The sequence below is a fragment of the Peromyscus maniculatus genome, chromosome X (genome assembly GCF_049852395.1).
Source record: "Peromyscus maniculatus bairdii isolate BWxNUB_F1_BW_parent chromosome X, HU_Pman_BW_mat_3.1, whole genome shotgun sequence".
Lineage (NCBI taxonomy): Eukaryota > Metazoa > Chordata > Mammalia > Rodentia > Cricetidae > Peromyscus > Peromyscus maniculatus.
In genome coordinates, this window is record NC_134875.1 from 41,735,312 (window position 1) to 41,740,362 (window position 5,051).

The following is a 5,051-nucleotide window of genomic DNA, read 5'->3' on the forward strand; positions in this document are numbered from 1 at the left end:
TTTTTTTAACCCTAGTTCCTTGTGTCTTGAGAGATTCTTTCAAACCTGAAATAAACAGGTCCTATTTAATAAATGCTTGTCCCATGGTGACTCACTCACCTTGAGTTGAGACCAAATGTCTCTCCCTAGATCTGTCTAATGGCGTGGGTGATCCCACGGCGATCTCCTCTCCAGACCTTCACACATGACCAATGTGCCACAGTGGTCCAATGTCAGCCGGCTTGCCAGGGTGCAGCATTCGCCAAGCCCTTCCCAGCTTGAGCCTCACATTGGGTACCAAGTACCCCGGCCAGTGGGGTCTTCAATGGGGACCAAAAGGGATGGCCGGTGTGGTTTTTAATACACACACACCTACCCATGCACACACAAACTCTCTCCCACATAACATGTCTTTCACATTACAAGTATACTGGAGTACAGAAAATGATGTAAAGAGGACAGAATGGATCTGTGACCATGGGATGAAGGAGGGAGCCAAAAGGAGAATAGGAAAGAAGGGGGGGGAGGAGGAAGTATGATTGATGTACTGTGCACACCAATAAATTTGTCTGGGTGTCAGAGAACAGAACAGCCAGTGTATTAAACAAGGAGGTCAGGCACTGGTAGCACATGAATTTAATCACAGTACTTGAGATCTCATGTCTTACTTGGGAAAGACACCTGCCTTTAATCCCAGGAAGGGATGGCAGGGAGATGAAAGATACACAAGGCATGAGACCAGGAACTAGAGTTGTTATTTTGTTTTTGTTTTTGCTTTTTAAGTTTTAGGACTCAGAAAAGAAGACTTTTCAGTCTGAAGATTAATGGAAACAGGATCAGCGGAGAAGTTGGTGAGGTGAGGTTAGCTGTGACACAGCACTTGACATCTCATGTCTTACTTGGGAAAGACACCTGCCTTTAATCCCAGGAAGGGATGGCAGGGAGCTGAAAGGAAGACAAGGCATGAGGACCAGGAATTAGAGGTTTTTGTTTGTTTGTTTGTTTGGTTTGGTTTGGTTTTTCTTTTTTTTTTTTCTTGTTTCTTTTTTTTTAAGGTTTCAGGCTCTTGACCAGCAGTTCAGCTGAGATCAATTCCAGAGAGGATTCAGAAGCTTTCAGTCTGAAGATTCATGGAAACAGGATCAGCGGAGAAGTTGGTGAGATGAGGTTAGCTGTGACTTGTTCTGTTTCTTTGATCATTCAGAAATCACCCTAATACCTGGCTCTGGGTTTGTTTTTATTAATAAGAAAGACCTTTTAAGATTCGTGCTACAAGGAAGCACAGATTGAGGGAGGAAGAAGGGAAGGAGAAAGGTAAGATGGACTGCTAAATGTGCAGACTCTTGTTGGAATTTCTGGGATCTTCAAGCCCATTAACAAGAGGACAGAATCCCCAAAGCAGCATCTATTCCAGGAAATGAGGAGTAGGCATAGATGGGCATTCAGAAAAACTATCATGAAGCCAGAGCCTCTGCTGTCCCCACAGCAACGTGTGCTGTCTCCACTCCTTGACGGTGGTAGAAGGGAATGAGTGAGCACCAGCACATTGCCCACATGTCTCCTCCAAAGCAGCTGACTCCTGGGAAGAAAGCACTTTAGCACTCTGACAAACATGGCTACCCCAAGAAATCCGAGGCTGCACTTCCTGTTTAGCTCTGGTTAGTTTTCGGGGATATGGGGAGCCTCGGGAACTGGCAAAGGATCACCCCCAGAGATCACATGGACCCTGGCTTGCTCCAGAACTGGCAAGGTACCTGGAACCACCTTCACTTCAGTCCTGGGACGAGAGTCTCCATGCATAGTCATGCCCTTACCCTCAGTCCTACTGAGAATCAGCTCACTGAGGTGCTGACAAAATAAGGAAAGCAAATCCACTTGATGGCAGTATTGCACTAAAAAGGCATTGGTACCCATATTCCAGGGTCTATCCCTACGCCCTTCTCTGAGGGAAAAAAAGAGACAACTTGCCAGTAGACTATAAGATCGCTGATTTTAATTGTGTCCTTTTAGGCCTTTCTGTATTGATCCTGCTTGGCAATTTCCCCCCTAAACACACACACACACACACACACACACCATTCCACTACAGGGAGACACTCCATCATAAGTGCCTGTCCAATGTTCAAGGAATAGACAACATGAGGAAAACTAAATTGGAAAACCCACCACTAGATGCAAGAGTCAGGAGAAGGCACAGAAAGGAAACTTTGGGCATAAACTAGGACTAGGGCTGAACACAGCAAGCTCTTATAGCCCAGCATAAACACTCTGACTGGCAGGGATGTGCATGACACTCAGCTAGCATCTTGATTCTGGGTTCCAAGGGTAGCCAATATGGATTCAAGTGTCCAATGGCAGAGCTGACACTGAATAACTATGACATAATTTAAGTTTCAGGTTCTATGTTACAGATGTCTCTAACCCTCCATTCACACAAAGGAAAGCTGTCTGATATTATTTACATACACCCAAGAACACCAGGACATAAAACAGAGAACTCAGTCCTCTTGGCTCCTGCCAGGATGCCAGTACCACACCAGCACACCAGCACACCAGCACCCTTTCCTCAGGAAGTCCCTTGGTGTTACATTTGGGACAAACTCAAAAGAAATCCTCAACTTCATCTAGTTTTCTCCTTGGAATCTGAACACATGGAGAAGGATAAAGTCAGTGTAGACATCACGAGAATTGGTGTGGTTTTTATTACATACACACCTACCCATGCACACATACAAACTCTCTCCCTCATAACATGTCTTTCACATTAAAAGTATACTGGAAGTACAGAAAATGATGTAGAGAGGACAGAATGGATCTGTGACCATGGGATGAAGGAGGGAGCCAAAAGGAGAATAGGAAAGAAGGGAGGGAAGGAAGAAGTGTGGTTGATGTATTGTGCACCTCAATAAACTTGTCTGTGTGTCAGAGAACAGAACAGCAAGTGTAATAAACATAGAGGTCAGGCAGTGGTAGCACATGCCTTTAGTCACAGCACTTGAGATCTCATGTCTTACTTGGGAAAGACACAAGCCTTTAATCCCAGGAAGGGATGGCAGGGAGATGAAAGGTACACAAGGCATGAGGACCAGGAATTAGAGGGGTTTGTTTGTTTTGTTGGTTTGGTTTGGTTTTTCTTTTTTTTTTTTTTCTTTTTTTTTCTTTTTAAGGTTTCAGGCTCTTGACCAGCAGTTCAACTGAGATCAATTCCAGTGAGGACTCAGAAGCTTTCAGTCTGAAGATTCATGGAAACAGGATCAGAGGAGAAGTTGGTGAGGTGTGGTTAGCTGTGACTTGTTCTGTTTCTCTGATTATTCAGCAATAACCCTAATACCTGGCTACAGTTTTGTTTTTATTAATAAGAAAGACCTTTTAAGATTTGTGCTACAAGAAAGCACAGATTGAGGGAGGAAGAAGGGAATGAGAAAGGTAAGATGGACTGCTAAATGTGCAGACTCTTGTTGGAATTTCTGGGATCCTCAAGCCCATTAACAGAAAACAGAATCCCCAAAGCAGCATCTATTCCAGGAAATGAGGAGTAGGCATAGATGGGCATTCAGAAAAACTATCATGAAGCCAGAGCCTCTGCTGTCCCCACAGCAACGTGTGCTGTCTCCACTCCTTGACGGTGGTAGAAGGGAATGAGTGAGCACCAGCACATTGCCCACATGTCTCCTCCAAAGCAGCTGACTCCTGGGAAGAAAGCACTTTAGCACTCTGACAAACATGGCTACCCCAAGAAATCCGAGGCTGCACTTCCTGTTTACCTCTGGTTAGTGTTCTGGGACATGGGGAGCCTGGGGAACTGGCAAGGGAGCACCCCCGCATATCACATGGACCCTGGCTTGCCCCAGAACTGGCAAGGTACCTGGAACCACCTTCACTTCAGTCCTGGGATCAGAGTCTGCATGCATAGTCATACCCTTACCCTCGGTCCTGTTGAGAATCAGCTCACTGAGGTGCTGACAAAATAAGGAAAGCCAATCCGCTTGAAGGCAGTGTTGTACTAAGAAGACATTGGTACCCATATTCCAGGGTCTATCCCTCCACCCTTCTCTGAGGGAAAAAAAGAGCCAACTTGCCAATAGACTATAAGATGATTGATTTCAATTGTGTCCTTTTAGGCCTTTGTGTATTGATCCTGCTTGGCAATGTTCCCCCTAAACATACACACACCATTCCACTACAGGGAGACACTCAATCTTAAGGGCCTGTCCCATGTTCAAGGAATAGACAACATGAGGAAAACTAAATTGTAAAATCCACCACTAGATGCAAGAGTCAGGAGAAGGCACAGAAACAAAACTTTGGGCATTAACTGGGACAAGGGCTGAACACAGCAAGCTCTCATAGCCCAGCAGAAAGTCTGACTGGCAGGGATGTGCATGACACTCAGCTAACATCTTGATTCTGGGTTCCAAGGGTAGCCAATATGGATTTAAGTGTCCCATGGCTGTGCAGACACTCGATACCATTACATAACTAAGCTTCAGGTTCTATATTACCTTATACCTCCTCCCAACACTCACACACCAGGTTCATGACTGGGAAGGTGCATAGGACAGAGGAGAAGTTGGGCCATTGGCACAGGGGAGACAACACCTACTCACACTGGCTGTAGGTCCAGTAATGGATTTATACCAGGTAGAGGGAGATGCCAGGCTGTACAGAAGACAGAAAGCACACAGATAGTTTCCATGTTGAGTATCCCAGTTCCTGGGCCATGGGCAAGAGTCAGAATAGAAAAGACAAATGTCATCCAAATGCTTTGGTCTTCTACCATTGTGCATTCCATGAGTCTCTCTGTGCATTCAAGTGTTTCTGTCAGCGTTCTTGCCTTTATGTTGAGGTACCTCTGCCTCCGGTGAATGATTATGTCCTCATGAACCCTCACTGGGGACTAAAAAACATCAAAGAAGAACTGTTAGTCAATCCAAGCAGCTACTAACCAGTCAAGTCCTGGGCTGGGCCATCAAACCATCTGTTCTGACATTCCTAGAATTCATTATGATCTCATGGTCTATAAACAATAGTTCTCTCTACCAAACACAGCAACTACAGTCAAGATATTTGCA

General features: G+C 45.1%; 1 long non-coding RNA gene across 1 annotated transcript; it reads left to right on the forward strand.

Annotated features, from left to right (window-relative positions):
- The first annotated feature begins 254 nt into the window (after positions 1-254).
- On the forward strand, positions 255-3,794 carry LOC143270864 (uncharacterized). The gene is made up of 3 exons (XR_013048071.1): positions 255-835; positions 1,035-3,253; positions 3,577-3,794. It is a non-coding gene; the product is annotated as an uncharacterized LOC143270864 (long non-coding RNA).
- The last annotated feature ends 1,257 nt before the right edge of the window (positions 3,795-5,051 follow it).